Source organism: Anabrus simplex, chromosome 7, assembly GCF_040414725.1.
Source record: "Anabrus simplex isolate iqAnaSimp1 chromosome 7, ASM4041472v1, whole genome shotgun sequence".
In the NCBI taxonomy this organism is placed as follows: Eukaryota; Metazoa; Arthropoda; class Insecta; order Orthoptera; family Tettigoniidae; genus Anabrus; species Anabrus simplex.
Genome location: NC_090271.1, coordinates 72,342,152 through 72,356,381, shown reverse-complemented (window position 1 = coordinate 72,356,381; position 14,230 = coordinate 72,342,152). Strand labels below are relative to the sequence as shown.

The 14,230-nt window shown below is 37.4% G+C and overlaps 1 protein-coding gene across 5 annotated transcripts in view; it reads right to left on the bottom strand.

Moving 5' to 3' along the window:
* LOC136877259 (uncharacterized) overlaps positions 1 to 14,230 on the bottom strand; it is a 137,948-nt gene that overhangs the window by 93,892 nt on the left and 29,826 nt on the right. The window contains exon 2 of one of the 5 annotated variants that reach the window (XM_067151138.2): positions 2,857 to 3,012. The exons of the other annotated variants lie outside the window; for them this stretch is intronic. The gene's annotated coding sequence lies outside the window, so the exon portion shown is untranslated. The remainder of the gene's footprint in view (positions 1 to 2,856; positions 3,013 to 14,230) is intronic. 5 annotated transcript variants of the gene reach the window in all.

Sequence of the window (14,230 nt, the reverse complement as noted above, 5' to 3'; positions counted from 1 at the left end):
TTCTGTATATTCTTAAACAAAATTTCAAAATTCATCCTACCTGTCTCACCTTCATTGTCTTCAACTTCCATGTGTGCACAGTTTGCTAAATGACTTTTTAATCTGACAACTTTGTCCCACACTTCATAAGCACATTTTTTGCATTTGGCCCTTACACCTTTCTTGATTCTTTTTTAACTTCATCAAATAAAACTAGCATGGTCTTTTAAACTCAGAAAGCGTGTTATATTGCTTCTCATGAGATTTACAGGCAACAGACAGGGATGCCGACCTTCAAAGGTGGTCATCAGTAGTGTAAATCTCAGAAGATGTGATGGGAAATATGACACCAGGAGAGCATTAAGAGAACTTGTATTCGAATTCGGTCAAAAGTCAGTGTGATTCTTGCAAACAATACTGAATATTTGCTCAGTTGAAGTACTGCTGTGAGGTATCACTAAAATGGCAAGCAACACCTATGGAAGAACTGAATATATTTAATGTTTCCAGAAACATCTTTCAGCTTCAAACTTTTAGCCCATGTTACATCCATTGCTTCATGGTTTGAGATGTCTTAATTTTTCTCAATTGTGTTTCGAAACAATTCAACAAAGAAAGCACTGACGAAAACAACGAAGAAGTTTTTCTCAATGAAACATCCACTACTTCTGCATGCTTCATCACAGCCACAAAAAGGGAATTTGTCCAAAACGTAGTTGCATGCTGAAGTGAAGAAACTGGTAACAATTTGAAGAACTGTCTCATGTCATCTCCGGATAAACCACCAGCCTCATTTCCTTGCTTAATGTGCTGTCTCGTAACTCCTGTTCAAAATCCCTGTTATCTTTCTGACAACTCCTGCTATTGAACTTTATATTGGTAATGCATTTCAAACTTACTTCTAACTCATTTCCAATCTTTTCAGCTTTCACAAACCTCACCATTAAATCCATCAACAATCTATTCACTATCTGGCCACTTTATGTATGGAGGGAGCTTCTACTTGCGACATGATGTTGTACTTTGTGAAAACGAGGAGTTTGGTCTTCAGAAATAACAATTTTTGTGGCTTCCTTTTCCATTGCTGCTTTCGCTGCAAGAAATTTACTACTATTGCTGGTTTCTTCTGATTTGACTTCTTCACCGATATAAGAACAACAATTTCAATGTCTCCCACTGTTCTAATATCCTGTTTATTGAATCAGTGAGAGAAAGCCATCTTGTGCTGACATGTTTCAAGATTTTGTGGCTTTTGAGCTCAGGTCCACTCATTTTCTGATACATCTTCAATTGTTTTCTTTTTTTTCATTTTGGTGCTCCTTTCAAGAAAGAAATGTACGTCTACTAACAATGCTTCTATGTTTGCACTTCCTTCCAATGTTTTTTAATAGCCTTCTGAGAGCTAAGTGAAGTACATGACAAATACAGCCTCGTACTGACAATGAAAGATTCTGCTGTTTCAAAAATGCTGACACTCCCTTAAATTTACCTACCACTGTATTTGCATTGTCACAACCAAACGATAAACAGCTATTCCATTTCAGCATCTTGATCTTAATTTTTCTATCCTAAATTAAACCCCATGGTACAAAAGACCCGAAGGGTCTTGGCCTACCAAGTGACCGCTTCTCAGCCTGAAGACCTTCAGATTATGAGGTGTCGTGTGGTGAGCACAACAAGTCCTCGCTGCCATTACTCTTGGTTTTCTAGACTGGGGCCGCTAGCTCACCGTCAGATAACTCCTCATCTGTAATCACTTAAGCTAAGGGGACCTCGAAGTAGCCCTCAGAATCAGTTAAAAAACCTTGACCTGGCCAGCAATTAACCCTGGGGCCTCTGGGTAAGAGGCAGGCACGCTACCCCTAAACTATCGGGCCAGCAATTTTTCTATCCACCACATGAAATATTCCTTCCATAATGTTATTATCACATTCCACCATAGCAAGCAGTAGAGTAACAATCAGTTCCTTTTTTCTCACAAAAGTTAAATAAACATCAATGAATACAATTTGCAGTCATTGTTATCATTACTACCATCAGTAGACAATAGTAAGGTGCATTTTGAGGGCTGTTGACTATTTCATAATCCGATGACTCAGACATGCTTCTCACTATTGCAGTGGTCTTGGTTCGGCCACATCCCTACTTTTTAGCAGTTTCCAGGAAACATGGCCTTGAATAATGGTCTAGCATGGTCTGTTGCAGCTAAGGGAAGGTTATGTTCAATCAAAAAACTTGTGAAATAACATTTAATCCATATAATACTGTTACCATCACTTTTAGTAGTACAAAAAGATGAGAGCATCTGGCATCGCCCTTTGATGCACCCGTAATCTTTATGCTTTTAGATTTCACATGACATCAACAGTCATCATGTCCTCCATGTTTAACTGAAAAATCACACTTGCATTTTTCACAAAACATATGATTCGGTGAAAGTTTAGATGGTCCTAGACATGGAAACTCTCCCGTATATTGCTTCTAGTAATACTGATTTACTGCAAATTGTTCTTGTCTATTGTCTTCATTGCTTTTATGCTTACACATCTCATTTCAACAAAGAAATAGGCTTGCACTATGCAACATCAGCATCACTTTGTAACACTTTGTGTTTTGTAACAAAAGCAGGCAACTTATTATTTTTAGAGATGAGCTTAACCAATATTTCAGAATATCGGTGACAGGCGTATCTGTGACACAATAATATCTGTGACTTTTATCGGTGATTCTGTCACAGGTAGCACGAGCATATGATTATCGGCACGCTCACTCTTTGGTCGCAGGGTTGGAACTTAAATAGTGGCAACACTGCTGTGGAGACGCTATGCAACGGAATCTAATATTGTCGCTGATAGCACACGTTGGTTATATACCTACCTTACCTCAGAGCAAATGGACTTGCCCTTCCCACCACCTGTGTGCGCACAAGCGAGAGGAACACAGTCACTTGTGAGCTAGCGGTCTAATGTAACGTTGTCACTATGTTTTCCAAACAGGAACAACGGAGTTGGATCAAGATTGAGTGTGCCAGACCTGGAACAGAACGACAGTGTCATCAAGATCTTCAAGAGGCTTGCGGGGAATCTGCATTGCCTCACAGAACAGTGGCACACTGGGTAAAAGCCTTCACCGATGGTTGGCAAACTGTGGCTGACATTCATCGGGCAGGTCATCCTACGAGCGTCAGTGAAGAAGAACTGCATGCTCTTGCCACGTTACTAGACAGTGATCAAAACCAGACGATTCGTGAGCTCGCCCAAGAAACCGGATTAGCACATACGACTGTGCTTCACATCCTGAAGGTACGCCTGGGCATGCAAAAAATTGCATTACGATGGGTTCCGCGTGATTTGATGGAAATGCACAAATGGTTGCGTTATGACGCTGCTAAGATGCACTTGGAGCGCTATGAGCGCGAAGGAGAGACTTTCTTATGCCGTATCATAACCCTGGAGGATACATGGGCCAAATTGTACGAGCCAAAACTGAAATGACAATCGAACGAATGGCGTCATAATGGATCACCATGAAAGTCAAAAGTTTGTCAGAGCCCCAGTATGGTGAAAGTTATGGTGATCCTGATGTACAACTGTGATGGTGTTATCCTAACGCATTACATTCCTCCACGGCAGACCGTCAATGCACAGTATTACTGCTCATTTTTGGAGCACCACCTACGACCAGCTTTGAGAAAGAAGCGGCAACACTTTCTGCAGAATCCACCCATCATTTTGCATGACAATGCTTGGGCGCATACAGCGCAAGCTGTAGCTGATTTGTTCGGTCGATGGCACTGGGAAGTACTGTACCATCTACCGTACTCCCCGGACTTAAGTCCTTGTGACTTCGATTTGATTCCGAAGATGAACGAACCACTTCGTGGCATTCGTTTCAGAACTGTTGCAGAGATTCGACAGGTAGTAGACCGCTCCATTCGCACCATCAACAGAACAGGCTCTGCTAAGGGTATACTACGACTTCTTACACCGCCGGCAACAGGTTATACACAATGCTGGTGATTACATTGAAGGACAGTAAAGGTTGCTAACATGTAACTCTTTTGTATCTGTTGTAAATACATAGTTACCACTATTTAAGTTCCAACCTTCGTACTATAGTTGATATGATGACTAGGTCGGGCAGTATTTTTTCGGAAGATTCGGGACATTAGAAGTGGGGAAAGTAATATTCACCTTTATAATTTTAAAGTTTTAATAATGCATAGGGAAAAGGTTGTTAACATGATGTGCAATAACAAACGGAATGTAATTACCCGTGTCGTGTCTCCGGGATACCAATTGCTTACAGTACTTAAATGTAGGTTTAAGAATAAAATGACTAACTTTCATGACGAGTGTTAATTGTACAATATAATGTCACACAGGTACAACAAACAACAGCGATTGATACTCAACCTTGAGGTTCGTTACAGAAACAATCTTAACCTTTTTTATGTTATACACCTACAATGAGATACCTAAGTGCAATGAAAATTGAAGAAAATGGAACTGAAAAACCAAGGCATATTATATTCATAGTTCTTTTGCTAACAACGAATAAGAAATTGATGACTTGATACAAAGATTACTCCCATATTTATATTTATCATTCAATACTGTGTTAGTGTAAACTTTTGCACACTTCTTAAAGCTTACCATATCACAGCTGCAAAGTACTGTAACAAACATTCGTCAGCTTAAAATTTGACACACTTGCTGTTCTGCATCATAATTTAAGTCCTGCCACAAACCAGTTTCTCTCTTTATATCTCTATAAACCAACAACATTTACAGGTATTGTTTCTTTGCTTGTTAACTGTGCATTTCCAACATAGGGCCTACTTTATCACAGAAGGTAAGAGTTGTAAATATTATGACATGCACATCACTGTAAAAAGCAGCCCTACCCCAAAATAAATTGAAAATTCACTGTACTTCCCATATACATTTCTTCTTCTTCTTTTCTGACCACATAGGATCACTTTAGTCAGTCCGTCGTTCAAGTCTCTTTGAAGGGATTGTTCGGGCTTTGCGGTCCTCCCAGTACTTCTTCAGACGCTCCGATCTTTGTGCCCTTTCCTCAGTTGAAAATGTGCGTGTTGTTGGTTTGTTTTGTGTAAGGGTAAAGCGGAGGTTTGTATTCAATTTTATCTTATTTTTGGTGTCTTCTGTTGTAAGGCCTATTTCCTTCAGATCCTCTCTTACTTCTCTGATCCATTTACATCCTGTTGTGGTATTTTTTGAGACGAGATTGTGTTGTACTAGTTGTTTCAGAAGTCTCGAGTCCTGCATCCTCATGATATGTCCAAAGAATCCCAGTCTCCTCTTACGCATAGTATCTGTAATGGGTTCTAGCTCTTTGTACAAGACTTTGTTAGGTATTAACCGCCACTGTCCATCTTTCTGATATTTTTTGTTGATACAGGTTCTTCCAATCTTCCTTTCAATTTTCTGAAGTCTGTCAGTCTTTGATTGTTTATTCAGGTAAAAGAGTGTTTCTGCTGCATATGTAGCTTCCGGTTTTATAACTGTGTTGTAGTGTTTTATTTTTGTATTTATTGATAGACTTTTTTTTTGTAGATATCCCATGTTAATTTTTGTGCTTTAGCTAATCTATTTGTTCTTACTTGGATTGAGATTTTTTCATTTAAGTTATGCGTTATTACTTCTCCAAGATATTTAAACTGAGTTACTATTTTGATTTTATTACCATTTATGGTGACTTCTTTTAGCTGTGTTGGTTTTTGGGGCATAATTTCTGTTTTTTCAAATGATATTTTGAGGCCAATTTTATTTGCAATGTTTTGAAGTTCTGCTATCTGGGTTTTTGCTTTTTTTATGTCCACTGCTAGTAATGCTAAATCGTCAGCAAAACCCAGGCAATTTGTTTTGATGTTTCGGCCAATCTTTATTTTGGGGGGACATTTTCTAAACAATTCCCTCATTACCATTTCTAGAGCACAGTTAAATAATAGTGGTGAGAGCCCATCTCCCTGCCGTAGTCCAGTTTTAATTTCAAATGTCTCTGATGTTTCACCCCTCAACTTCACTTTTGACTTGGTATTGGTGAGAGTCAATTTTATCATGTTTATTAATTTGGGGTGTAGTCCAATGTGTCTTAAAATTTTAAACCGAGATTCTCTATGGATGCAATCATAAGCTTTCTTGAAATCTACAAATGTTATCACCATATCTCTGTTTCTTCTCCTGTTATAGTCCATAATCAACTTAAGACTCATGATCTGATCAGGACAGCTCCTCCAGGGTCTGAAACCTCCTTGATATTCTCCTAGTTCTTTCTCAAGTTGTAAACTTATCCTATTAAGGATGATTATTGAAAATATTTTGTATGTTATGTCTAGGAGCGAGATTCCCCTGTAGTTATTAGGGTCGGTTTTGTCCCCTTTTTGTGCAGAGGATGAATGAGGGCTGTTGTCCAGTGTTCTGGTAGTTCTTCTTTAATCCAGATAGAGACAAGTTGTTGATGGAGGGCAACTTTTGCTGAGGTTCCTGCATATTTCCAGATTTCCGCAAAGGTCTGATCTTCTCCTGGCGCTTTGTAGTTTTTAAATTTATTCAGAGCTTGGTAGACTTCCTTTATTGTGGGGGGATTGATGTTTTCTGGTGATGTTTTTATCGGGGTGTTGGTGTCCAAATGAAGGAGTTCTGTAGGTTCCTCACAATTTAAAAGCTTGTTGAAATGTTTAGCCAGAATTTCTGCATTGTCTTTATTGTTATGGGCCAGCTTACCATCTTCATCCTTCATCAGTAGGGTCGGGGGTTCATATTTTTGGAGCTGCTTTCTGAAGGTTTTGCAGTAGTCCCTTCATTTAGTTTTACTGAACTGTTCTTCAATTAACTGCAGGGTGTCCTTATGATGTTGTCTTTTTATTATTCTTAAGACTTGGGTAGTTTCTTTTCTCTGTTTTGCTAGCTTTTGATAGGATATTTCTGTCTTTTGGGACTGATGTAATAGCCATGCCTGATGTCTTTTCTCCACTGTTTCATCACATTCACTGTTCCACCATTGGTGTTTTTTACGTGGTTTAATTCGAGCTAGGTCTTCTGCAATTTGTTTAAGGTTGTGTACTAAGTCTTCAAGTTTGTCTGTGATTTTTATTTTTTCAGTTGCTTTCTGGTAATTTTTGTTGTTGATTAGCTGGGTAGGATCTATTTTTCTTTTAGTTTTAAGGGCTTGCTTTTGTTGCCTCCTCTGGCGAGTGAGTTTTATTTTAAAGTTTAACTACGTAGTGATCTGAACCTGTGTCTATTCCTCGGAGGACTTTGATGTTATAGATCTCTTTGTGGTGGTATTTGTCCATGCAGATGTGATCGAGTTGCCGTTCTCCTTTAGTGTAGTCAGGGTGTTTCCATGTTTTGAGTTTTTGAGGTTTCCTCTTAAAACATGTAGATTTTGAGATTAAATTATGGTTTCTACACAGGTCAACTAGTCTCTCTCCATTTTTATTTGTTTTCTTGTGTGCTGGCCATTTTCCGATGATGTCACGGTATTTTCTTTCTCTGCCTAGTTGAGCGTTGAAGTCGCCTATTAATAATTTTATATGGTGTTTGGGGATGTTATCTATGGTCTGGTCCAATAGGTCCCAAAATTCTCCTGTATCCTCCTGGTCTTTTGAGGAGTTGTTTTTATCATTAATGGGAGCATGGGCATTTATTATAGTATAGATTTTATTAGATGCCTTTACGGTGAGCGTTGAGAGTCGTGGACACTGTGATCTGAATACTTGAACTGAGTTTATTATTTTAAGGCTGACCAAAAATCCTGTTCCAAATTGTGGGACATTCTTCATCACTCTCTTCCCAGGTATACCTTTATAAAGTCTGTACCCTTGAGATTCCAAGGCATCCTGGTCAGTGTTTCTAATTTACTGTAATCCCATGATAAGAATTTTGTGTTGGTCCATTATGTCGGTGATCACTTTTAGTTTACCGGTTTGCATGAGTGAGTTTATGTTGTGTGTAGGTGCTTTGGTTTGATTCTTGATTTTGTCTCATTCGTGTTTGTAGTACTGGAAGATATACAATATTATAGGGAAGGATCCACCTTTCAATACTCCGTAGTAAAAAGTAGTTACAACCTGTTTATTGGGACAGGTTTCAACACATTTCAAGTGTCATCATCAGCCAATTAGCGAAGATCTTAAAACAACTAATATATTGGACACAGGCAAAATATTAACATTGTATCATATCGTAGCAATTCAGTTAATGTTCAAAACACAATAATCACAGTCAAGAGAGTAAACAGAACATCACTATCTTGCGCCGAAAACAAATATATTTGAAGTTCATAAGCAGATCAAGTATGCACTTATGTAAAGTCGTTGCTAGGCAGGTCTTGTAGGCATTTGTTTCTCCGGCCGAAGAGTAAAAGGTGACGTGAATGAAGTCTTAGGAAAACAGTGTAGGATTTAGTTTCGTCAAAATCAAAGTGGATATATAGGTTTTAAAATAATTTAAAACGTTAAAAAATATTTTTTTTTTTTGCTGGGGGTTTTACGTCTCACCGACACAGATAGGTCTTATGGCGACGATAGGATAGGAAAGGCCTAGGAGTTGGAAGGAAGCGGCCGTGGCCTTAATTAAGGTATAGCCCCAGCATTTGCCTGGTGTGAAAATGGGAAACCACAGAAAACCATCTTCAGGGCTGCCGATAGTGGGATTCGAACCTACTATCTCCCGGATGCAAGCTCACAGCCGCGCGCCTCTACGCGCACGGCCAACTCGCCCGGTTTAAAAAAGAATAAAGCCAAATAAAAATATATTAGAAAATGGGAAGATATAATGAAAGAAATACGAGGTTCAACTCTAAACAACTTGCCGTAGTAATTGATAAAGAAATGATAAATAGAGAAAAGGGGTGGGGAACGTTTATTAGAGGGTGGTGATGGTGGTTATTGTTATTAGAGGAAATACAATTGGGCAACAATCCTTTATATAACACTAATTCGAGGAAAAAAGAGGAAGAGAACCGACACTTCGAAAAATGAAGATATCGGTTAAAGGAAGACAAGGGCCACGAAAGGCGTGAAAATGAAAGACTCCCTAGCCCTCGCAAACCTAATAGCATTGGGGTCAGAAAAGAACAAGAGTTGACCAAGGGAGGTCGGACAGGATAGATGAAAGTGAGGAGCCTGGCACAAGTAAGTGGAAGCAATGCCAGGACTCAGCTAAGGGGCCCGTGGTCGCCAACCCACGCTCCGAAGTTCAGAGCCCCTGGGGGATAGAGGGTGGGAAGGAAAGAAAAATGGAAGGGATCCGATACTTCGAAAAATGAAGATATCAGCCAAAGGAAGACAAGGGCCACGAAGGGCATGAAAATGAAAGACTCCCTAGCCCTCGGAAACCTAATAGCGTCGGGGTCGGAAAGGAACAAGAGTTGACCAAGGGAGGTCGGACATGATAGATGAAAGTGAGGAGCCTGGCACAAGTAAGTGGAAGCAATGCCAGGACTCAGCTAAGGGCCCCGTGGTCGCCAACCCACGCTCCGAAGTTCAGAGCCCCTGGGGGATGGAGGGTGGGAAGAAAAGAAAAATGGAAGGGATCCGATACTTCGAAAAATGAAGATATCAGCCAAAGGAAGACAAGGGCCACGAAGGGCGTGAAAATGAAAGACTCCCTAGCCCTCGGAAACCTAAAAGCGTCGGGGTCGGAAAGGAACAAGAGTTGACCAAGGGAGGTCGGACAGGATAGATGAAAGTGAGGTGCCTGGCACAAGTAAGTGGAAGCAATGCCAGGACTCGGCTAAGGGCCTCGTGGTCGCCAACCCACGCTCCGAAGTTCAGAGCCCCTTGGGTGGGGAGGGGGGGGGGGAAATAAGGAGGATCAAGGGGGGTGTTGCGGAAGGGGGAAGTGGCATGAGAGGGTATTGTGTAAATTGTGAAAGATTGATTCCTTATTTGTTGACTTCAGGTTATTTAAAAAGGAGATGAGAAAATCGAAAAGGGCATTGGGTTTCTCAGAAATATCATTCAGATTAAGATTTGGATTGAAAAACTGGTCAAGGTGTATAAAACAGTTTTCGGTGATGTCTAGGAGAGGGCCTTTATTTAGAGTGCTGAGAATTTCAATATCCTGGTTTATTGTAGTGAAAGGATGTTTTGTGTCATGTATGTGTTGTCCCACTGCCGAAAATTTGTTGTGCTTTATTGCATTAACGTGTTCAAAGTACCTAATTTTGAAGTTGCGGCCAGTTTGACCTATGTAAGAAGAATTACAGTTGTGGCACTTAAAACGGTATACACCTGATTTAGAAAAGACACTTGTTCTATTTAAGGAGTAGGAGTTATGTAATAATTCAAGGTTTCTATTATTAGTTCGAAAAGAAATCATGGTATTGTGTTTTTTGAAGACATTAGCTATACTATAGGTGTTTGTATTGAATGTGAATGTGGTGTAAGCAGCTGGTTTGGGAATATCTTTCAAGAGTGTTGTGTTAGGGCGGTGTCTAAATTTGTTAATGATTTGTTCAATAAAATAAGAATTATAACCGTTAAATTTGGCAATAGAGCGGATGATGTTTAGTTCTTTATTTAAGTTTTCCTTTGATAGCGGAATTTTGAAGGCGCGGTTAACCATACTGTTGTATGAAGCACGTTTATGTGACTGTGGGTGAAAAGAGTCTTGTTTTATGGTATTAGCTGTATGTGTGGGTTTTCTATAAATCATATATGATAATGAGGAAGGTAATCTGTTTATTGTTATGTCTAGAAAATTAATTGATTTGTTTGATTCTGTTTCAAGAGTGAATTTAATATGTGGATCAATTTTATTGAGGCTATTAAGAGTAGAAGCTGCATTGAAAACTATCATCCAGTATAACAAATGTGTCATCCACATATCTAGCCCAAAATAATACATGTTTAAAGTCGTCATTGTTATCAATGAAACTGTGTTCTAAAAAGTCTAGGTATATTTCTGCAAGGATCCCCGAGGCTGGAGAACCCATAGCCAAACCATCTTGTTGATAAATTATATTGTCGAAGATGAAGAAGTTGTTAGTAACTACTAATTTTAAGAGGGTCATAAAATCATTAATTTCAAGTTTGCTTAAGCAACTATATGTATTTAGGTTATTTTCAATAATAGGAAATAATTTTTTGATTTTAATACTGGGATACATATTGACAATATCGAAAGAGTGTAGAGAATGGTGTGGTTGGATTTTAAAGTTATTTAATTTCTCAACTAGTTCTATGGTGTTTTTTACAGACTTATTCGATAAAAATTTGTAATTATTCTTAAGAAATTTATGAATGAATTGTGCTAATTTGTAAACTGGGCTGGGTCTGTAATTAATAATTGGTCGAATAGGGACGTCAGTCTTATGAATTTTAGGGAGAGATTTAGCGGTTGGTAGGCCTGGATTCATGCTTAATAATTTTGTTTTTTCATGTTCAGTAAATAAGAAAGAAGAGTTCTTAAGGGTTTGTTTTAGGAGACGTTGAATTTGTTGGGTAGGATCTTTCTTTGTTATAGAAAAGGAATTATTACTGAAGAAATTTTTGGTTTTCTCGATATAATCAACTTTATCCATTATTACTGTAGTGTTACCTTTGTCAGCTTTTGTGATAATGAGGTTCTGGTCTTTAATTTTCTTTTTAAGGTTAAGAATGTGTTTACGTTCAACGAAGGGAACAGTGTTGCTATTATCATTAGATGTGTAAATCTTATTAAGTTTTCTTTTTACATCAAGTCTAATTTCGTCCTGTAGTTCTAAAGGCATTTTTTTTGATAGCTAATTCAGATTCAGTAATTGTATTAAAAACACTGTTATTTTTATTTAAGTTAGGCCAGTTATGTTTAGGGCCTTTTGATAGGATTAAGTTATCATTATCATCTAGGATTGTTTTGGATAAGTTTATAACAGGGGGGTGAAACTTACTAATTATATTGTCATGATTTTTTGGTTCATTAGGTAATTTAGTAAAAGGTTTCCTTGTCGTAGAGATATTTTTGAGATTATTAAGTTTTCTGTCGAGAGTTGATTGCTTTTTGGAAAGTGTGAAGAATAATTTATCGTCTATATGGGATTGAAATAAGTCCCATTGAGCACTTGATAGTAGGCGAGTTGCTTCGAGGTGAGATTCGTAAAGACGAATGTTTAGGAAAGTTTTCTTCCTACAAAGGAATTTAATTTCATTGGTTAACCAAATCTTGTTAACTTTCTTTTGTGTTCTTGAACAATCATAAGAATTGCGATGTCTAAAACTGGTAGGTTTTAGAAAATTGGGGGTTAAATTTTGCGCGATACACTGTTTGAGAAAATTAATATCTTTGCCTAGCTTAGCAATCTTGATTTTAAGGCCTAAGTAGTTATAGGCTTTAGATTTTGCTTGGTAAGCGTTATCATTTAAAGTTAAAAACTTCATGATTGTTCCGTATTGAATAGAGAAATAAGAAGATGTACAATATTATAGGGAAGGATCCACCTTCTCAAACAGTGTATCGCGCAAAATTTAACCCCCAATTTTCTAAAACCTACCAGTTTTAGACATCGCAATTCTTATGATTGTTCAAGAACATAAAAGAAAGTTAACAAGATTTGGTTAACCAATGAAATTAAATTCCTTTATAGGAAGAAATCTTTCCTAAACATTCGTCTTTACGAATCTCACCTCGAAGCAACTCGCCTACTATCAAGTGCTCAATGGGACTTATTTCAATCCCATATAGACGATAAATTATTCTTCACACTTTCCAAAAAGCAATCAACTCTAGACAGAAAACTTAATGATCTCAAAAATATCTCTACGACAAGGAAACCTTTTACTAAATTACCTAATGAACCAAAAAATCATGACAATATAATTAGTAAGTTTCACCCCCCTGTTATAAACTTATCCAAAACAATCCTAGATGATAATGATAACTTAATCCTATCAAAAGGCCCTAAACATAACTGGCCTAACTTAAATAAAAATAACAGTGTTTTTAATACAATCACTGAATCTGAATTAGCTATCAAAAAAATGCCTTTAGAACTACAGGACGAAATTAGACTTGATGTAAAAAGAAAACTTAATAAGATTTACACATCTAATGATAATAGCAACACTGTTCCCTTCGTTGAACGTAAACACATTCTTAACCTTAAAAAGAAAATTAAAGACCAGAACCTCATTATCACAAAAGCTGACAAAGGTAACACTACAGTAATAATGGATAAAGTTGATTATATCGAGAAAACCAAAAATTTCTTCAGTAATAATTCCTTTTCTATAACAAAGAAAGATCCTACCCAACAAATTCAACGTCTCCTAAAACAAACCCTTAAGAACTCTTCTTTCTTATTTACTGAACATGAAAAAACAAAATTATTAAGCATGAATCCAGGCCTACCAACCGCTAAATCTCTCCCTAAAATTCATAAGACTGACGTCCCTATTCGACCAATTATTAATTACAGACCCAGCCCAGTTTACAAATTAGCACAATTCATTCATAAATTTCTTAAGAATAATTACAAATTTTTATCGAATAAGCCTGTAAAAAACACCATAGAACTAGTTGAGAAATTAAATAACTTTAAAATCCAACCACACCATTCTCTACACTCTTTCGATATTGTCAATATGTATCCCAGTATTAATATCAAAAAATTATTTCCTATTATTGAAAATAACTTAAATACATATAGTTGCTTAAGCAAACTTGAAATTAATGATTTTATGACTCTCTTAAAATTAGTAGTTACTAACAACTTCTTCATCTTCGACAATATAATTTATCAACAAGATGGTTTGGCTATGGGTTCTCCAGCCTCGGGGATCCTTGCAGAAATATACCTAGACTTTTTAGAACACAGTTTCATTGATAACAATGACGACTTTAAACATGTATTATTTTGGGCTAGATATGTGGATGACACATTTGTTATACTGGATGATAGAGTTTTCAATGCAGCTTCTACTCTTAATAGCCTCAATAAAATTGATCCACATATTAAATTCACTCTTGAAACAGAATCAAACAAATCAATTAATTTTCTAGACATAACAATAAACAGATTACCTTCCTCATTATCATATATGATTTATAGAAAACACCCACATACAGCTAATACCATAAAACAAGACTCTTTTCACCCACAGTCACATAAACGTGCTTCATACAACAGTATGGTTAATCGCGCCTTCAAAATTCCGCTATCAAAGGAAAACTTAAATAAAGAACTAAACATCATCCGCTCTATTGCCAAATTTAACGGTTATAATTCTTATTTTATTGAA